The sequence below is a fragment of the Marmota flaviventris genome, chromosome 1, assembly GCF_047511675.1.
Source record: "Marmota flaviventris isolate mMarFla1 chromosome 1, mMarFla1.hap1, whole genome shotgun sequence".
Lineage (NCBI taxonomy): Eukaryota > Metazoa > Chordata > Mammalia > Rodentia > Sciuridae > Marmota > Marmota flaviventris.
Window position 1 is genome coordinate 24,988,215 of NC_092498.1, and position 22,203 is coordinate 25,010,417.

At 44.2% G+C, this 22,203-nt stretch overlaps 1 pseudogene; it reads left to right on the forward strand.

Moving 5' to 3' along the window:
• LOC114108188 (homeobox protein TGIF2-like) overlaps positions 1 to 22,203 on the forward strand; it is a 79,536-nt pseudogene that overhangs the window by 17,036 nt on the left and 40,297 nt on the right.

A 22,203-nucleotide genomic window follows, 5' to 3' on the forward strand; every position in this document is an offset into this window, starting at 1 on the left:
TTTTTTTTTTTCTGGTACAAGGGATTAGAGCCCAGGGCCTTGTGCATGCAAGGCAAGCACTCTACCAACTAAGCTATATTCTCAGCTCAGATATATGTTGTTTTTTTTTTTAATGTGGTGCTGAGAATCGAACCTGGGTCCCGCACATGCCAGGCGAGCGCTCTACCACTGAGCTACAATCCCAACCCATAAAAGAAATACTAATATATATACAGTTTCTTTCCTTCAACAGCCTAAAATCTAATTATAGAAAGTCAGAAATTCATATTTTAAGCAGTTGATAAACAAGGCAGAAGAAATGATTGAGTGCAGACAATTTACCACACTCACTTAATGGCTTAAAACAGCATGAAGGTATTCTCTTAAAGCTCAAGAGGTTAGGGCTGGGGTTGTGACTCAATGGTAGAGCGCTCACCTAGCATGTGCAAGGCCCTGGGTTTGATCCTCAGCACCACATAAAAATAAATAAATAAAATAAAAAGGTATTGTGTCCAACTACAACTAAAAAGTAAATATTAAAAAAAAAAAAGATCAAGAGATAGACCCGTTTTCTGTCAGGCCTGGTGAATATGCTGTGGGCAACCCTGGTTCCCCCTGTCCCATCCAGAATGCCCAGACTAAGACCGAGTTGGTCTGAAAGCCACCAGGAAAAGCTCATCCAAGACCCTGTCTAGCTCCTAGGCACCATGTCAAACAGATCTGGGTGAGGACAAAGGCCTTCTCTCCCTGGCTGGCAAGAGGAAGTGCAGAGGGAACTTGCCCAAGGGTCTGTGAAGATCCTCTGGGACTGGCTGTACTTGTACTGCTACAAGCCCTGCCCTTCAATTCAGAAGTTGAGCCTTTCTGGAAGGACCAACCTCTCAGTGCTGCACACATGTAATTGGTTCATCAACCTCTGGTAGTGGCTTCCCCAGACATGCTTTGGCAGGATGGCTAAGACCCTAATCAGTTTACCATCTCCTATCGCAGTGCTAGGCCCTGGGAAGTGGCCCTGCCAGGTAGTACCAGTCCCTCGGTGCTGACTGTATCTGTACCAGGCTCCATCAATGCTCTCTTTGTGTGCTCCATGCTGCTCCACACAGGTGAGTGGGGAAAGCAAGCAGCCCTCTTCCCACAAGGAGAGCCCCTCCCCTACTGACCTCTGGTAGTACACTTGCCCTTCTGACCAGGGCTGAGACTGGGAACTCTGCAGGTGGACTCATTAACACACCACAGTTGATAAACTAGGCAAAAGAAATGATTGAATGCAGACAATACCCTCACAGGTAGAAATTAGACTCAATTGAAAGAACTAGGCCTTCATCAGGAGCAGCAGGACCTGGCACCCTAGATCCTACACATTCCTATCACTTTAGTTTTTGAGAACTCCAAGAAAGCATCAGCCAACAAGGGTGCTCAAGGCTCAAGCCAGCTGTTCTGGGTTCCTGGTTTACTTCCCTTCCATACAAAAGGTCTTCTAGAGATCACTGCCAAGCATCAGGACCATCTTCTCTGTCCAGAGGTCTTTAGCAGGAAGGTGTCAGCTGGCATCACTGCATTGTGACAGGGACTTCTCTGATGACTCTGCTAAGTCTCCAGGCCTCCTCAGTGATGAGACAAAAGATCCATAGAAAGGAAAGGCCTCAGGCTGGGGTTGTGGCTCAGGGTAGAACACTTGCCTAGCATGTGTGAGGCACTGGGTTTGATTCTCGACACCACATATAAATAAACAAAATAAAGCTCCAAAAAATAAAATTTTTTAAAAAAATCAACCTTGTAAAAAAAAGAAAAAGAATGGCTAACTCTAATCAGACACCTACAGAGAATGGGATATAGGCAAACTTTGAGAGGACACTGTTCAATCCCCTGTATTCATCAATAACCTTTCCAATCAATGAGGTGGTATCATGGAGGGAAGGGAGAACGATCTGCCCTCCCAGACCATCTCTCAGCACATCATGGGATGGCCAGCCACAAGTCCTTCAGGCAACAACAGGAAGTCCAGGTCAAGATGACTCAAAGAGGGCTCACAAGAACCCCTCCCCTTCCCTAAAACAGAGGCCTGCCTCAGGGGCATAACACAAGGGCTACCAAGGGACATGTCTGCCTCTATAATCCACAGCCCAATGTCCCTGACACACAGCAAGTGATGAGGAGTTTCCAACCTGTCAGAACAGCTCCACACAGAAACTTCTGTGGGTCCTGTGGGATGTGGGCTGCTGGTAAGTGCAGATGGCTGAGAAGGTGATTCTTTTTCTCAGGACAAGTACATCAAAGGTTTGGTTATAAATGGCCAGAAAGCATATTTGACAAGACAGGGGTATTGATCAGGAAACAACGCTCTGGTGGAAGCAGCACTCTTTTCAATGAGTAATTAAGATGGTGTCACTTGATACTCCAGGGATCAGACCTCTTTCAGCTCAGTGTCACTAGTCTGGTGTCATGGCGTTGGGTTCTCCCTCTGGGGCTTTCTTTTGCTAATGTGTCTTTTGTTCACAAGTTACACTTTGCTCCTTCTGCTGTGTTGCTCCCAGCACAAGTGACAAGGAGGGAGAATGTGAGGCAGATTTTAGGGTTTAGCATGACTTTTGAGGTCAGCCCAAACTAATAATCTGGCGAGCAGCTTGCTACACTGAAAGGCAGTCTCCTGCCTCTGTACAGGTGTGTACACCCTTGCAGTTCTTGTTCCCTTAGCAACAGCAGCACTGGGGAGCTTGCTAGAATCTCAGAATCTCAGACCCCAGCCCAGCATCAGAACCTGACCTTAGCAGCATCCCCAGATGATTCAGAATCACAGTAAAGTTCAGGAAGCACTGCCAGATAGAGACTTCCCTTTAAGAGCACCAGCAACAGCTTCCTGCAGAGGTTTCTCTTCTGAAGAACCACTCTTTTATGTATTATTATTATTATTTTTAATTAGCATTGCTGGCCTGTCAAGATTTCAACAAAAAGTGTGAGACACCATTTGTACAGTAAGGAGAAAGCCTGGGAATGGAGCCCACTCAGTCACCCCAAGGATTCTGGACTGTGAATCTAGCATCATGTTCCAGCTGTATAAAGCAGTGGAGGCTGTTCTAGATCTGTACCAAACAAATGACAAAGCAAGCTCCATTCCAGCCAGGCTATAGGAGGATCCACCACAGCAATAAATTTCTTGTCTAAACACTGATCTAAGGATGTTCATGAAATTGTGTTGTTATCTGAGAGAATCAAGTTTGAAAGATTTTCCTTCATTCCTAAAAGACATAGGAAAGGCCACAAGCCAGGCCTCTACAATCATAATGAAACGAGAAAGAAGCAAACTCCCTGGCTACTTTCATTAAAAAGAAAAGAGCAAACACAAACCCATTGAATTATCTAGATATTTTTTTCCCAGGACATACATATATTTGATTTGTGGGTAGAGAGGATGAGATAGGATGGGTGGTAATGGAAGAAGAGGGGAAGGATTGTAATGCAAAGGAGTGAATTATAAATAGGAATAAAATAGATCACTCTTTCAAGCAATTAACCTTGGCCTAAAATGTGAATTCTTTTCTTTTTATCACCTTGAACAAGTGTCTTTAAACTCTTCTTCCACTCTCCTTCACCTGTCAAAGTAAGAAAATAATATCCCTAACATTGTTGTAGGGACAAACGAGACAAGGCACCGAAGATAGCAAGAAACAGTTTTATTTGGCTGCAGCCAGGTTCAGAGGGTACAGCCTTTGCTGTAATCAATCAATCCCCTGAACCCTGAGTTCAGGGAGTTTCAGAGTTTTATACCCAGCATGTAAGGGGAGGGGCTCTGAAGTTCACAGTCTGCAGAAGATCACATAAAAGCAGCATTTTCTTTAACTCTTCTGGGCATGTTAACTCTTCAAGGACAACACCTGAGAAGGGGAGAGCCTCTTCTCCCCTTTCTTTCCTCCCCCTGCCAGCTGTTACCATGGGCCCATTTGTAACTTATCTTAAAAATGTAGACATCTCTGTGATGCCCAGCTCAAGGCCAGAGGCCTTGTTTGAACATTTCTTCAAAGTACTGTACTGGATACGTTTGTGAAAAACTAGTAAGGGGGTGTCCAGCACCTGGAGTGCTGATATCTTCTCAGCCAGTGGCCAAATAAACAGGGTGACATGAAAATAGGAAGTTTATTGACAATGGACTCTTTTGCTGAGAGTCCTAAAATCAGCCATGGTGAAGAGGGCTTTTCTGTGGAGAAAGGGGGTGCCACTTCACCATGTTAGATTGTTGTGAAATTAAATGAGATAGCATACACAAACCATCTATCAGTGCTCAGTATATAATGAACATTGAATAAATGTTAGATTTTATTATATAGAGACACAGTCAATTCTGGATCTAAGAGAGTGTGTGAGGATGGCTTGAGCCTAAGCAACTCCAATTTTTAAAACTCCAGTTTAAAATCTGCAGTTTCACCAGGCACACCCACTGAACCCTCCAGTATGACCTCAAACAAGTTACTTCCCCTCACCCTGATAAACAAAGTGAAGCCCCTGGTAGGCTGTCCTCGCCTGATAGGAGGAAAAGGGGAGAAGATCAGGGTGGAGACAACTAGACAAGATGCTTTTGACCCCAGGGTAAATGATGTCACTGAGAAATCCAATGGTAGTTGATAAGAATTGAAAGGGGGGTCAAAAGCCCCCAAATTTAGTATAATTAATAGAGCAAATGAATGGGGATTGAGCCAGCAGAAACAAAAATGCACTCGAGCTGGAGAGCCTGATGAGGACCTGACATCCCTTGACTTGTCATGTTCCTGATCCTCTGTGTGATCCTCACCACTCTCAAGCTCTACCGCCTCCTCTGGACCTTGGTGAGAGTAGCAACTTCTCCTTTTGACCCTCTCCTCAACTGGTCATCCGTTCCACCCTAGGAAAAGCCTGCCTTGGTTCTGGACCTGGTCACCACGGTCTGAGTGAGTGTGCATCTGCTGGACTCAAAGCCTAAGGCTTAAGACTTTTGAACTTAGCATACAGAGGAAATGTCTGTCATTAGCCTGTTATGAGTAAGAGTGTTTTGCAGTGCTTAGAATTAATCTAAATTGTTTGCTGTGAATTGATTATGTCTATTGCAGTGCCTAGCATTAAGGATTGCCATTTTCTTCATTAAGAGCCTATAGAGTGAATCTGTATTGAGTAAATAAAGTATTGAAAGAGTCAGAAGCACGTGGACAGTCTTTATTTCTCCCCTCCACTGCGTACATCACAATTTTGCCCCCTTGCAAATGTGTGTAAGTGCCAAAATATGAGTATCAGGGGCTGGGGCTGGGGCTCAGTGGTAGAGTGCTTGTCTAGCATGTGTGAGAAGGCACTGGGTTCGATCCCTCAGCACCACATAAAAATAATTAAATAAAATAAAGGCATTGTGTCCATCTACAACTAAAATTATTTTTAATAATATGAATATTAATCAATTTAAAGTCTATGCACTTATAAAAGTAAAATAAGCATGTCTGAGATCCTGGATTCATCTCTACTACCAGGGGGGGGAAAAGAGAGATAGAGAGAGGGGGAGAGAGAGGGACAGAGCAAGAGAGGGAGAGAGAGAAAGGGAAACTGATTTACTCTGTGAGATTATTTAAGAATAAAAAGAAGAGACAGGTGTGGGGGAGAGCACACCTGTAATCCCAGTGACTCAGAGGTGAGACAGGAAGATCCCATGTTCAAAACTGCCTCACCAATTTAGAAAGGCTTTAAGTAACTTAGCCAGACCCTGTATCAAAATAAAAATAAAGAGGATTGGGGTCGTGACTCAGTGGTAGAGCACCCCTGGGTCCAGTCCTCAGTCCTGGAGGGGGGAAGGATAAAAACAAGGAAGGCACACTGACCCATGCCTATAGTCCCAGTGACTCCAGAGGATGAGGCAAGAGGATCATGAGTTCAAGGACAACCTGGTTCAAGGTCAGTGAGACCCTGTTTCAACAAATAAAAAGGGTTGGAATGTAGCTCAGTGGTGGATTTCATTCCCTAGTATGACTCAAACGTAAAAAAAATGAAATGAAATTAAAAATAAGATGTAATATGGATAGAGCCAGGAAGGGGTTACTTGATTACTAAATTTGATTGCCTATTTTTATTCAATTAATAAAAGTGATTATTTCTTCACAATCTCACCATGGTTATCACTTTTTTACATGGTCATTTTCAAGAGAAACATTTTAAAGGACAGCAAAGTATCTGAGAATCTTCATCTAGAAGATTCATCTCCTCTAATGTGGAGAAACAAAAGACCTAATATCTTAAACCACTGGCCACTCGGATGAATGTCAGTGCCTTTCATTCTGTCCTCCATCTCTTCTTATTTTTATTTTACAACTGACTTTGTCATTGACCTATCTTTGAACCTGTCCATTGTGCTTTGTATTTTAATGACTCTTTTCTCCATTTCTTACCTTTTTAAAAAAATTCATCTTCTGACTTTTCTCCTCCCATAATGTTCTGCTCTTGTTACAGAGCAATATTCCAGATGTTTCTGCAATCCTGAATAGAGCACCACCATAGTTTCCTGCTCATTCTGAAGGAATCTCATCAATGACCTGGATAGACCCATTGTTCATTCATGAATGAGGAAGCAATCTCCAATTAAAGACATTGCTCTAGAAGAGACTTCCAAATTGATTTCATTGAAAAAAAAAAAAATGAGCAGGGCTTGGGTATCTGCTCAGTGGTAAAGCACTTGCCTAGCATGCATGAGGCTCTGGGTTCAATCTCCATCACCACATAGGAAATAAGCAACAACAAAACTATTTTCAAAGAAGAAGAAGAAGAAGAAGAAGAGGAGGAGGAGGAGACGAACAAATTAAAAACCTTTCACTTGTGTTTTTTGTTTGTTTGTTTGTTTGTTTTTTAGGGGGGTCTGGCTTTCTCTTTAGTTCTTGTTACACTGTGAGGCTCTGGGTCACCAAGAAGGCACTAAATGTGAAGGTCACCCTTTTCAGGTCAACCATATCCTCCCTCCCCCCACCAACTCCCTTGGCACTGGTTTGTGGGTCCACTTAGCTGTTCGACCCCCGGGGAGAGCCCAAGGCCTTGACCTCCTGACTCAGCAAGTGTGGGGAAGAGTTTCAGAAACAAGTTAGAGTTGGAAGGCAGACCTTCTGGGAGCTTCCCCCAGCCAGCAGGGGGCAAGGGAGGGGCTGCAGTGGGTGGGTTGGCACAGGGGACAGGGACAGCTTGGCCCAGCTTCCTGGAGACCCCCCAAACCTCACAAGAAGTTTCCATCTGCAGATACCCCAAAGGCACTGGTGAAGTCTGGGGTGGGTGGAGGAGGCACCAATTAGGGGTGGAGACCCCCCACTTAGCTGGTGGCCTAGCATATTGCTGGGCACACAAGGTGCTCAATAAGTGTATTTTGAACAAACGGCGCAAAAGGGCTGTGAAGGACAGGGAGCAGGGCCTGGGGCCCCTTGGCCCAGCTTGTTCCATTCAGAAAATAGCAGTTTAAAAAAATGTAAAAATCCTTTCCCTCCCTCCCTCCAATTTCTGGGCCCAGGAAAGGGGCAAGGGAGGTGTCTCTATGCCCACTCTTCCCTCTCTCCATCCCTTAAAAATCTATATACACATATACATATTTATATGGCACCACAAGGGGGTCCTGTCTATGTCCCGTTACTCAAAAATGGGGAGCCAAGCTCCAGGGCCTTGGGGTAATTAAGGCAGAAGGAAGGGGTCACAGCTTGGGTGACATAAGGAGCAGCCATCAGCCTTGGAGAAGCTGGAATGTGGGTCCTGAAGGAAAGACCCTTGCTCCCTTCACAAGGGGTAAGAGGTTCTTCCCTCTGGGCCTTCCCCTGCCTAGACAGGAACTGGTGGGGGCTCTGTCAGTTCCAAGGGAGGCGTGGGGGTGAGAAGAGACTGGTTCCCCCTGGACCGGCCTAGACCTCAGCAACCTGCAGGCCAGTCCAGGCAGGAGCTGATGATGGTAGCCACACCCCTGGGAAAGCTGAGTGGGCAAGATGGGGCTCTATGAAAGGCACTTGGTGTCCACTGTTCCTAGGCTGGGGCTCCAAGGTATGGGATGACAGAAATCCTGCCCCCACCCCAAAAGCAGAACTGGGGCTAAGGAGCCCACTTTGGCAGCAGAGAAACATGGCAGCATGAAGAGAGGGGACAGAAAAGGGGAGAAGCAGGCAGGGCCCCCAGGTCCCCTGAAAAGTGGGGAGGAGGTTCAAAGGCACTGACACAGGGAACCAGGGGGTGTACAGTCCTCGTAACAGCCTGGCAGGGCTGCTGGGGAAGACACCTGCTTCCCCAGGGACACCAATGGGCACAGCTCGCTGATTTTCTTAAGAACTCTCGGGCAGGTGCCCAGAGTCTCCGTGGGAGGAGGTGTGGGCTTCAGTCAGGAGCAGGTCCTGGCCCCATGGCACCTCACTAGCTCTCAGGCCTTGGCACTTGAGTTTTGACAAGAGCCAGAAAACCTTTGTTAACAAGGAAACTTAGATAACATTTAATTAGCATAGGCTATAAATAGAATGTTGCTGGGAATTTACATGGGCACAGTCTAAAGTTTCTGGGTAATTGGTGGCTGTTCCCTCTATGGTTCTTCCTAAAAATGGCACAACAACATCTTAACCATTTTTGTATTGGTCTCTCCCTTCAGAGATATTTTGGCTCTTGCCATCCTCAAGAATTGGTTCTCAGGCATAGGGACTTCGGGGCTATGGGGAAGGGCTGGGAAATCTAATGGAATCCAGTAATTTGCCCCTCTGTTCTCCTATGAGTTAGTTGAATTATTAGCAAGAGCTATGCCACACACATTATGACTGAGTACAAGGAAAGAGTTTTTAGACCAAAATGAAAGAAAAAACATAGTATTTGGTATTAGTCATGGCTCTCCAGAGTAACCCAACCAATAGGGAGCCTCTTACTCAGGAGGTGTGTGAGGATGGCCTTAGGCCTGAGCCTAAGCAACTCCATTTTAAAAACTCCAGTTTGAAACCTGAAATCTCACCAAGCACACCCACAGAACCCTCCAGTATGACCTCAAACAAGTTACTTCCCCTTAACATGATAAACAGAGTGAAGCCCCTGGCAGGCTGTACTGGCCTGGTAAGAGGAAAAGGGGAGAAGATCAGGGTGGAGACCACCAGATCAGATGTTTCTGACCCCAGAATTAGGGTTTTGGAGCGCCACCCAGCTGAACAGGTAGGACCCTGAGAAATCTGGTGGTAGCTGATAAGGATTGAAAAAGGGGTCAAAAGCCCCCAAATTTAGTATAAATAATAGAGATGATGAACAGGGATTCAGCCAGTAGAAACTGGAGAGCCTGATGAGGACATGACATCCCATCACTTGTCATCCTTTCCTTATCCTCTTGTGATCCTCACCACTCTCAAACTCTACCAACTCATCTGGACCCTGGTGAGAGTCACACCTTCTCCCTATAACCCTCTCCTCAACCAGTCTTCCACTCCACACCAGGAAAAGCCTGCCTTGGTTCTAGACATGGTCACTGTGGTCTAAGTGAATGTGCATCTGCTGGACATAAAGCTTAAGGCTTAAGACTTTTAAAGTTAGCACACACAGGAAATGTCTGTCATTAGCCTGTCATGATTAAGTGTGTTTTGCAGTGCTTAGAATTAATCTAGAATTGTTTGCTGTGAATTGATTATGTTTATTGCAGTGCCTAGCATTAAGGATTGTCATTTTCTTGATTAAGAACCTATAGAGTGAAATTGCATTGAATAATTTGAGTGAATAAAGCATTTAAAGGGGCAGAAGCACATGGACATTCCTTATTTCTCCCCTCAACTGCATATGTCACAATTTTACCCCCTCCTGACAAGGTGTCTGGCCCCCACACTCCTCTTTAACCATCAACTGATTAAACAAGGCCCAAGTCCCATTGAAGTGGCACCCCTTTCTCCACAGAAAAGCCCTCTTCACCATGGCTGATTTTAGGACTCTCAGCAAAAGAGTCTCTGTGAAGGAGTCCAATGTAGATAAACTTCCAATTTTCGTGTTGCTTTGTTTTACTTGGCCACTGGCCAGGAAGATACCAGCACTCCAGGTGCTGGACACCCCCTTACTAGTTTTTCACAAACATATCCAGTATAGTACTTTGTAGAAATGAGCAAACAAGGCCTCTGGCCTTGAGCTGGGCTTCACAGAGATGTCTACATTTTTAAGATAAGTTACAAATGGGCTCCATGGTAACAGCTGGCAGGGGGAGGAAAGAAAGGGGAGAAGAAGATCTCCCCTTCTCAGGTGTTGTCCTTGAAGAGTTAACTTGCCCAAAATAGTGAAAGAAAAAGCTGCTTTTATGTGAACTTCTGCAGAATGTGAACTTCTGAGCCCCTCCCCTTACATGCTGGGTATAAAACTCTGAAACTCCCTGAATTTCGGGTTCAGGGGATTAATTGATTACAGCAAAAGCTGTACCCTCTGAACCTGGCTGCAACAAAATAAATCTGTTTCCTGCTGTCTTGCTTCATTTGTCCCTACAAAATTTTTGGTGACACAGATGGGACAGAGGAGGTAAGGAAGGCTATTCTGCCTCTTTTGTCTCAGGGGACCGGTTTCCCTGGGGCGATGAGGGACAGCAGTCCCCTTGGCATGCCCAGGCCACTTTTGGCCTGAAGGATGATCCACTCACCCAGCGCCCTGGGGCTGCCATCCCCAGAGCACAATGGAACCCACAGGCAGCAGGAACCAGAATTAGGGTTTTGGAGCACCACCCAGCTGAACAGGTAGGACCCAGGTCCATTTGGTTTTGCAGCCCACCTGACTTCCCCCTTTGAGGCCTAAGCAGATGGAAGAGAGGCTTGATCACCCTCTGTTGGGTCCCGAGTACCCTCCAAAGTGGTTGGAGCTGAAATGGACCTGGGGAGTTGCCCAAGAAGTCTCTGTTCAGGGTCAGTGAGCAGAGAGGAACCATGACTCCCTTTTTGTTTGGTTTGGAATTGTTGGAATTTGGGCGGTATAGAAATTCTGTCCTGGCCATGTCTGTGTGAAAGTGTGTGAATGAGATGGACAAAGGGAAGGGTTCTGATCCAACCTGAGGGCCGAAGGGAGTGCAGAGTCCTGATCCACAGTTCCGTGGCACCTCATACAGTCTATGGTGGAATTTCACCAACCAACGTCTAGGTGAAAGCTCCAGGTCGGGGGTTGATAGCGATCTGCAAGGTTAAGAAGGCCCTAGGTCCCTGCAAGGGGAACAGCCAGAGATGGATGAAGCGAGTCTTGTCCTAAGTGTGTTTTGTTCTAAGTGTGCAACACCTATGCAGGGTGGAACATGGGAGGCACACTAAGGAAACTGACCTTCTGATGTGTATAGGAAACCTTTGGGAAGGTTTTTCCTGGTAACTGTGGGGTGAAACTCACTCCACAAAGGTGGCATACTCTGTGAATTAGAGTGGCTCACCCAAGATGTGGGCTAGCCACCAGAAGGATCTTTAGATGAGAGAGTCATTGCTGAGGTCCTTTTGATTGTTGTTGGAACCCCTGAACCAATTCTCTTATATTGATTGCTGTCAAGAGATTGTACAGAAACAGCCCCCTTGGTTGAGAGCCTGTCTAGATGGACAGACCAAGCTGATGTTAGCTAGGAGCATAGTGGTCTCTAAGACCCAGAAGAAAGCAGTTAAACAGAAAACCTGACTAGGAAATACAGGACAGGAAACAGTTTTCCCCATGAGCCAGAATAGAACCCAAGACCTTATGTGCCACTCTACCCAATTTTGCGAAGACCACTGGGACAACAGACTGTCCCCTAGCCCCCTTGTCCTCAGAGGCAACAAATGATGGCCCCCAATACTGGCTATTCCTTCCTCTGTGATGTCCTCAGAGCCAAAGGCTTCCTAGAACCAAAGACTCTTTCACCTCCCAAGATTAAGGTGGGAAATTTGTCCCAAGACTATAGCCACAACTCAGATGAGAACTCTCCAGATGCCCTTGCAAGGGACTAAAGGACATACCTATGTGGCAAGAAGGGAAATGTCTGAGGGAGACAAGGCAGTTTTGTGTGCCAGCCTTTCTCCACCATTGCGCTCCTAAGCTGGAAAAATCATACTCCCTCCTATATGGAGAAACCCTGGGCCATGACTGATCAGATGCAGCCCATTAAGCAGACCTAGGATGGGGTCCCAACAAAGAAGAAGGTCTAAAGATAAAGAGATGTCAAGAGACCCTCGGAGAAAGTCTGAAACAAATAGAAAAAAGAGATCAAAACACACTGCCTGTGCCCAAGAGTTAGAAGGAATCGAGCCAGCCATGAGCCCTAGCCAAAGCTGAGTGCTTCTGCAGACAAACAAAGCTGAGATAAGCCTGTTGCTGCTCCAGCATCTCCCTCTTGCACCCTCTGATAGCCCTGAACATTTCTCTGGGCCCCACATCTGCCTAAGGCCCCTCTGCCCTATGAAACTGGCAGCAATAATCAAAAGAGATGTGCCCAACTGACTCAGAGCTAAATGTCCAGGACACTGCCGTTGCCGCCCCTCTCCCTGCCCAGAGGTTCCCCGGGGGAGGAGGGGCACCATACAAACATTGCAGCTGCAATGCAAGTTTGTCAGTGAAGATATGCACAGGTTCAAGCAACAGGTGATCAATGCAGCCTTTGTGGGACAGGCTCAGAGAGCCATTTGCCAAAAATTACAATCCTAGAGGGCTTTACTGAGAAGTGTGCCATAGAGCTGACGAAGATGGCCACCACAGTTTCCATCAATCAATACCCAGAGGCTCAAAGACAAGCAGACCAAAAAGATAGAGAGGAGTGTGGATCTCTTTACAGCTGCCCTCACCACAAACCCAGAGGTCACTCAAAGGGGGTCTCACTAGAACAAAGCCAATGGTCCAAATGATTATAAGGAAAATAAATTGTGGCCAGACAAAAGGGGAAGCCTCCAGTGGCCCCAGCGGGCAAGCACCCACTGCCATGCTCAAATGTTAAGCCTTAAACAGAGAAGGAGTGAATGTTTTCCCCCAGTTTTTGGCCCCAGCCCCTCCTTTTAGTTTCTTCCCACTTGCTCAGAAGTTTGATGATTGACGAATATGGCAGGGGTCCCATAGACACACACAACTGTATCTGATGCACAGGTCCCATTGTGTCAGGAGGGCTCAGCTGCTGCAAGCCCCCAAATGAACCAGGAATATATTCACGTTAATAGCTGATAGTGGGCCATAGGGTGCTCACTCCAAAAGGACATGCTACCCTGGCTCCAAGCCACACGCTGTAAGCCACCAGCAGGAAGGGCCACAGAGCCCCATGCACCCAGGCATACTGAACAAAAACACAAGTGGGGCAGCTACTATATACAATTAGAGCAGGCTCCCACCTGGCAGGAGGGTAAAACTACGCAGACAAAGAGAAACACCTAGCTGGGCACAACGTGGCTGCCACACTGGGACCTGCACGGGACCACACCGCTGCCCTCCAACCTTGGCAGATGGCCCACAGCGAGACTTACATAGGTGCCTTTTATACAAATGATGTCCCAGGTCATTAATCTCTGTTAAGATTTACATTAGATTTAAAAATTGGAAAATCCTAGCAGCCAAGATCCTGCACTGGGAGATAACAAAAAAATCCCTGCATCTTAAAGCACCAGAGGCTCTATGTACGCCTCCCTTCCCTAAATGACAGTTCCTCCCAGGTGTTTGAGTACACCATCTTTGCAACAACACTGGACTCTAATTTAAAGTCCACATTTATCAACAAAAAGTCATATACGTTGATTACCATCTGACTCAGCAATAGAACAGAACAACCACTGAGCCTCAAAAGAAACAGGAGATCTGCTCAATTCCAGTCCCTTCAACCTGCCATCTGACTAGAGAATTTTGGGGGGCTACTGGGTTCAGCCATATATGGATCTCCAGCTTTCAGTTATGACAAAACCCCTTTATGAAGCCACAAAGGGGGGAGAATGGGATCCTCTAATATGGGGGTCAACTAAGCAAAAGGCCTTTGAGGACATTAAACAAGCACTCACCAGTGCACCTGGATTAAGGCTCCCTGACCTCACAAAGCCTTTCTTTCTGTATGTCCACGATTGGTCTGGAGTGGCTGTGGGAGTTTTGACTCAGATGCTGGGGACATGGCACCGTCCAGTGGCCTATTTGTCCAAACAACTGGACTCTGTAGCCCAGGGATGGCCACCTTGTTTATGGGCCCTTGCAGCCATAGCTCTTCTGGTGTTGGAAGCTGATAAACTGGCCATGGGACAAGAACTGGTTGTCAGAGTTCCTCCTTCAATTTTGATATTGTTAGAATACAAAGGACATTACTGGTTGACTAATGAAAAAATGGTCAAATATCAGGGCATGTTATGTGAAACCCCACATATCCATGTCGAGGTCGTGAAAACTCTAAACCCAGCAACTTTGCTGCCCATTGGACCTGGAAAACCTGATCAATACGTTGAGATCATGGATGAAGTGTTCTCCAGCAGACCAGACCTAATAGATCAGCCTCTCAAGGACGCTGATGCAGAGTACTTCACAGATGGAAGCAGTTTTATAAAAGATGAGGTATGTTTTGCTGGATATGCAATGGTCACTCTGGACTCTACTGTTGAGGCAGAACCTCTGCCTCAGAGAACTTCAGCACAAAAAGTCAAACTTATTGCTTTAATTCAAGCACCTCAATTGACAGCAGGAATCTGTGTGGATATTTACAGACTCAAAATATGCGTTCACTACCCTTCATGTTAATAGGGCCTTATGTAGGCTAATTAACTCAGGAGAGAAAAAAAAAGGGACATGATGTATGTGCAAGAAATTCTTAAACTTTTGGGTGTACTGTGGGCTCCCAGGAAGGTTGCGATTATATATTTCCAAGCTTATCGAACGGGAAACACTGTGGTTTTTCAGGGCAACCACAGAGCTGACAGAGAGGCCGGGTCAGCTGTCTGCAAGAAACAGGAAGAAAATCCAGTCCCAGGTTTAAATGCTGCCCTCTGCCTGGCCGACTAGCTAACAGAATGGGAGCCAACATATTCCCAACATGAAAGTAAGTGATTTGAGACTGAAAAAGAAAATTTTCTCCCAGATGGATGGTGGAGATTTTCTGATGGCCGGAATAGCCATCCTGGAGATTCTAGCCCCAGCCTTTATCAGGAAAACATGTTGGACATGTTACCGCTGTTTACCGGTGAGGAGTCCTTGCTTCCCCAATGCTTAAGTGTAACACCAGAGAAGCACGCCGAGGCAAATTTAGAGTGGAAAGTAGAAGCTTTATTAAGGACAGCAGAAAAGACTTCTCCCAGGAGGAAGAAGGTGACCCAAGAGGTGGAATCCGTGGAAGGGGGATGTCTTTCCTTTTTTATAGCCAAGGTCTTCTTTCAGCTTTCCTGCATTTCTGTCCTTTGTTCTGTTATCTTGCAGTGATAGAATATAGGTGAGAAGACCCAAAAGGTGAGGGGCAGATGGGCCAGAGGAGTAATCTGGGCAGGAAGGGTCTGAGGCCACTTTTGATGAGTACTTCCTAGTTTGCTGGAAGCTGCCTCATTAACATTTCTTTAGAATGGGCTCAGGGCCTTGGAACTTTTCAATTTCCCCAAGTGCTGCTCTGCTTTTCCGGGCTCCATTCTCAACATGGCCTTCATTTTTTATTTTACTCGATATCAGACCCGATTTACCTAACTACACTAACTACCTATCTTTAAATCTGGCTTCACATACAGCACTTGAGACAATTCTGAGTTGACATTTCTATGTCCCCTGGCTCACAAGCAACACCTGGATGATCTGCAAACAATGTGAGGTTTGTGCTCACAACAATACTTGTCAGGGGCCAGAGCTCCCACCAGGAATCCAAACTATAGGAGGAGCACCTTTTGAAGACTTGGAAGTAAACTTCACTGAACTACTCTTTTGTTTTTTGTGTGTTCATACTCTGACGAGTGGAAGCCTTTCCCACCCACATTGAAAAGGCTAGGGAGATACTAGGATGCTTCTCTGGGAAATTATTCCCAGATTTGGTGTCCCAATAATTATTGGCTTAGACAATGGGCCAGGTTTTGGGCAGAGGTGATATGATTACTGATCAAGAGTTTAAACATCAGATGGAAGTTACATACTGCCTATAGGCTGCAGAGTTCTGGAAAAGTTCAAAGGATGAACAGGACTTTAAGGCTCAATAGGGTACGCTGTGTCAGGAGACTCACATTGTGATGAATTTCTCCCTATTACACTGTTGAGGATTAGATCCACTCCCACTAGGAGGAATAGATTCTTTTCTTTTGAGATAATATACAGGAGGCCCCCTCTTATTAGGGGTCTACAGGGAGACTTAAGAGAGGTAGGAAAATTAACCCTGAGATGACATCTTCAGGCCTTAACCAATGAGTTAGAAAAAGATTGCCAGTAAGTTTCACCACAGGTGCACACTCCTTCAAGCCTGTTGATTGAGTCTGGTCAAAAAATGAAATATTCAACTCCTAAACTTCTTTGGAAGGGCCCTTTCACTGTTGTTTTTTCCACCACAACTGCAGTAAAGTTTGCAGAGATAGGTCCCTGGATTCACTACACCAGACTCATACCTGCAGCTGAGGACTGGGAGTGCTCTCCAGATGCTGCTATGCCCTTGAAGCTGACCATCCAGAAGAAAAAGGAGCACCAGAGAAGCTTGAGGATCAGAAGGACAACAGCCCTGCTCCAGTCACACCGGAAGCTGACTGGTCTAAGCACGGCTGAAGCTTCAGGAGACTACTGCTCTGTTTCAGCCCTCAGGGGCTGGCTGAACAAAGCATGTGAAAGATAAACTTCCCACCAGGACTAATGAACTCTTTCAACCTCTAAGATAGTTCTTACACTGTAATGCATTGCCACCCCTTGCTTCTAGGTATATACGTAATTCTCTCTTTGGTTTTTGCTACTGGTTTGATAACAGTAACTCTTACTGACTGGACTCTGGGTAGCAAAATTTCACTTATACTTTTTTATCTTGCTTATTATAAGTTTTCTAGGATTTGTTTGGTGTTATTAGTTTGGCTTTATTAATCTATGCTGTTTAACATATGCTAACCAAAATGTTAGTCTATTATTTAGTTTGGTTTCCTTTGATAACCTTAAGGGGTTCTGTCCTACTCCTGTTCCAACCATGGAGATCATGTGAACCATATGTCAAGACAATCCACTATAACTAAGAGGTGGTAAAACATATATTTAGGAACTGTCCACCAGAGGAATGCAATGGATGGATGACTGTTTGGAAAGGAAAAAGAGGTCCATTGGAAAGACACTTGATTTAGGAGGTCACCAATCTTGGAGTGAAGTTAACTGGCCACCCCAGAGGACTATTGCCACTTATGCTCCAGCTACCTGGGCACAAAATGACAGTTGGAGTTATAAAACTCCTATTTACATGTTAAACAGAATTATTCACTTACAAGCTGTACTAGAAATTATTATTAAATCAGACTGCCACAGTCTTTGACCTCGTAGCCACACAACAGACCAGATGCGAGTGGCTAACTATCAAAACTGCTTGGCATTAGATTAACTACTGGATGAGGAAAGAGAAATATGTGGAGAGTTCAACAGCTCAGATTGTTGCATCTAAATGGATGACAATAGACAAAGAGTTAAAATATAGCCAACAACACAAGAGAACTAGCACATGTGTTAGTTCATACCTAGAAGGGCATTAAAGTTTGGGTCCCAAACACGCTTTTGGGAGATAGTTTTCAACTCTTCGGTAGATTTAAAAGCTTAACTGGTGTAGTGGGTATTCTGCTGTTAACCTGTTCATTGCTCCCATGTTTGGCTCCACTGTGCATTAAAACTATTGGGTCTACTATAGAAGCTGCTGTTGAAAGGATGACAACAACTAAGGTTTTGACATTATATAAGGCTTTAAGCCAAGATAATGGTAATGATGCTCTTAAATTTAAAGGATTAAATTATGGGGAGTATCATTTAAGCGGGGAATTGAAGTGGCACCCCCTTTCTCTATAGAAAAGCCCTCTTCACCATGGCTGATTTTAGGACTCTCAGCAAAAGAGTCTCTGCAAAAGAGTCCAGTGTAGATAAACTTCCTATTTTCATGTTGCCCTGTTTTACTTGGCCACAGGCTGAGATGATACTAGCACTCCAGGTGCTGGTCACCTCCTTACTAGTTTTTCACAAATATGTCCAGTATAGTACTTTGAAGAAATGTGCTAACAAGGCCTCTGCCCTTGAGCTGGGCCTTCACAGAGATGTCTATATTTTTAAGGTAAGTTACAATTGGGGTCCATGTTAACAGCTGGCAGGGGGAGGAAAGAAAGGGGAGAAGAAGCTCTCCCCTTCTCAGGTGTTGTCCTTGAAGAGTTGCCCAAAACAGTGAAAGAAAAAGCTGCTTTTATGTGAACGTTTGCAGACTGTGAACTTCTGAGACCCTCCCCTTACATGCTGGGTATAAAACTCTGAAACTCCCTGAACTCGGGGTTCAGGGGATTAATTGATTACAGCAAAAGCTGTACCCTCGGAACCTGGCTGCAGCCAAATAAAACTGTTTCCTGCTGTCTTTGGTGCCTTGCCTCATTTGTCCCTACAACAATACTACAGATGCCATGAACCCCAAGTGGAGAAAATGACTGGTGTGTCTGGACTGGGTCCCACTGGAGCAGGAGTAAGGGCACATTCAACACCTCTAATTGGGAGAGATTTGGTAAATGAACGCACCTTGACTCTGTAGGAGACTTCTTTTATCCTGTCCTTTTCTCCCTGAAATGGAGCAATATTTTTTGAAACATCTCTTACAACAATTAAAAATATTTACAGGGCTGGGGTTGTGGTTCAGTGATAGAACGCTTGCCTAACATGTGTGAGGTCCTGGGTTTGATCCTCAGCACCACATAAAGATAAATAAAGGCATTAAAAAAATAAATAAATAAAGTATTTACAAATATAGGAAAAGAAATAAAAATTATTTAAAACTGAGCTAGGGGAATAGTTCATTGGTAGAGCACTTGCCTAGCATGCACAAAATGTTGGATTCAATCCTTAGAAAATAAAAAATATTCAAAGTATTGAAATCCATGGCTGTATTTTTACCTTTTTAATGTTTCAAGAGCCTCTATTGTTTTTTGAAATATATGGACTTTCCCAGGTGTGATGGCACAGGCCTGCCATCCTAGTTACTGAAGAGGCTAAGGTAGGAGGATTGCAAGTTTAAGGTCAGCCTTAGCAACTTAGCAAGGCCCTCAGCAATTAGGAAAACCTTGTCTCAAAAGACATAAAAAGGGGATGGGGTTGTGGCTCAGTGGCAGAGCACTTGCCTAGCATGTGTGAGGCACTGGATTTGATTCTCAGCACTGCATATAAATAAGTGAATAAAATAAAGTTCATCAACATCTAAAAAAAATTAGAAACATAATAACATAAAAAGGGCTGTGAGGGCCAACAAGGTAGCACATGTCTCTAAGCCCAGCAGCTCAGGAGGCTGAGACAGGAGGATCACCATTTTCAAAATCAGCCTCAGCAATGGTGAGTCACTAAGCAACTCAGTGAGTCCCTGTCTCCAAATAAAATACAAAATAGGGCTGGGGATATGGCTCAGTGGTTAAGTGCCCCTGAATTCAATCCCTGATACCAAAAAAAAAAAAAAAAAAAATACTGGGGAGTGGCTGTGGATATGGGTTAGGGGTTAAGCACCCTTGGGTTTAATTCCTGGTACCTCTGGCCTTGCTCTACTTCAGAAGGATTCAATCTGAGGTCAAACAAATAAAATATTGGGTCACCAAAGTAATAGATTAAATAATTCAAGTAATCTCCTTATTAGCAGAGACAGAATATTTGTGAGCCTAAAACCATCTTTATTATCCTTATATGCTTATTAAAGATAGCTATGTTATTTTGTTTGGCATTAAATATATCTCTATCCAGGCATGGTGGCACATGTCTGAAATCCCATCTACACAGAGAGCTGAGGTAGGAGGATTATAAATTTGAGGACAGCCTGGACAATATTGGGAGAAACTGTCTCAAAAATATGTATATCTTGATATCAAAAAGATATGAATAAATTAAGATTTATCTGAATAGTTACAAAAAATTTAGAAGAGAATGACAAAGTTGAATATTTATGCAGCTCTCTGAGGTTGTAGAGGAACCAAAATTGTACAGAATCAACTCGATCAATAGTAGAATGGTTTAAATGCAACAAGGACATGCAGTGGGTATTAATATAACATCTAGATAGAGATAGGCTAACTCAGCCTCAATGCTGCTACACACTAGCTGTGCCACTTTGGAAAAACTACTTAAGCACTCTGGGTTTCAGGTTTCCTCATCTGTAACCTGAATCTCTATCCTTCATATAGGATTCTGGGAGAATGAAAAGCAATAATGTGTTCAAAGTACTAAACTTGGAACCAGGCACACAGTAAGTTTGCAGCGAATATTAATTACCATTGCTTTGTTTAAAAAATAGTTACTTTGTGTATTCTATATGCTAGGCACTATTCTAATTCACCAAGAATTTGAGTGCTAGACACTATTTTAAAACGGTGCAGATATTAATTCATTTGATCCTCATAAATATCCTATGGGCTAGGTATTATTATTATTATCATTATTATTATTATTTAATATTTATTTTTTAGTTGTAGTTGGACACAATACCTTTATTTTATTTATTTATTTATATGTGGTGCTGAGGATCGAACCCAAGACCTCACAAGTACTAAGCAAGCACTTTACCGCTGAGCCACAACCCCAGCCCCTAGGTATTATTATTATCATGATCATGATCATCATGACCTCTCATAGATAAGGAAATTAAAGTCCAGAGATTAAGTAACTTCCTTGAGACAATACAGTCAATAAGAGTAAGAGCCAGGAATTAAAATTCAATCAATCCACTTCCACCAACTGTTCTTTCCCCACACCCTGCCTGGCACTGGGGATTGAACACAGGAACACTGTACCCTTGAGATACACCCCCAGGCTCTTTAAATTTTGAAACAGAGGTTCTCTAAATTGCCCAGTCTGGTCTCAAGCTCAGCCTCCATAGTAGTTGGGACCATAGGAAAGCACCAACCTCTATGCCTGGTCACAGAGCATGCTCTCAGCTAAATCAGGCTTCATCATCATCCTTGCCGTCATCATCATTGTCATCAACATCATCATCATCATCATCATCATCATCACCACCACCATCTTGAACCATAAACTGAGGGTGATGCACAAGGCATTAATGTGTACATATTGATTATTAAAGTTTTGTTTACATAATAAATGTTTTCATAAAATGTGTACATCATGTAACCTAAATTATATTTTTAGTTAGAATTTTGACTTGCAAATGAAAAAGTACATATAGAATCATTCTACAAAGGTTAAAAAATTTGTTAGATCAAAAACTATAAGAAGGATTGGGGTTGTAGCTCAGTGGTAGAGCACTTGCCTAGCACGTGTGAGGAACTGGGTTAATCCTCAGCACCACAAGAAAGAAAGAAAGAAAGAAAGAAAGGAAGGAAGGAAGGAAGGAAGGAAGGAAGGAAGGAAGGAAGGAAGGAAGGAAGGAAGGAAGGAAGGAAGAAAGGGTATTGTGTCTATCTATAACTAAAAACATTTTTAAAAAACTGTAAGAAAACCAGGGCTCATTCCTTATCTTTTTATATTTGTTTGTTTGTTTGTACTGAGGACTTAACCCAGGGGTTTTTACCACTGAACTACATCCCATGCCTTTTTGATTTTTTATTCTGAGACAGCAACATTACGTTGCTTAAGGCTTTGCTAAGTTGCTGAGGCTGGTCTTGATCCTGTAATCCTCCTGTCTCAGCTTTCCAAGTCACTGGGATTACAGGCATGTGCCACTGGGCCTGCCTACTTTCTCTTCTTATACATTTGCTACAAAAATTGTTCTATCAATATTTCCTACTCGTTTCAGGCCCAGTGGCATATGTCTGTAATCCCAGTGGCACATGCCTGTATTCCCCATGACTCAGGAGGCTGAGACAGGAGGATCACAAGTTTGAGACCACCTCCAGCAATTTAGCCAGGTCCTGAGCAACTTATCAAGACACTGACTCAAAATTTAAAAATAAAAAAGGGCTGGGCAGGCTGGGGCTATAGCTTAGTAGGAGAGGGCTTGCCTCATACATGCAAGGCACTAGGTTTGATCCTCAGTACCACATAAAAATAAATAAAGGGGCTGGGGTGTGGCTCAGTGGTAGAGTGCTCACCTAGCACAAGTGAGGCACTGGGTTCAAATCTCAGCACCACATTAAAATGAAATAAAGATATTGTGTCCACCTACAACTAAAAAAAATAAATAATTAAAAAAAATTTAAA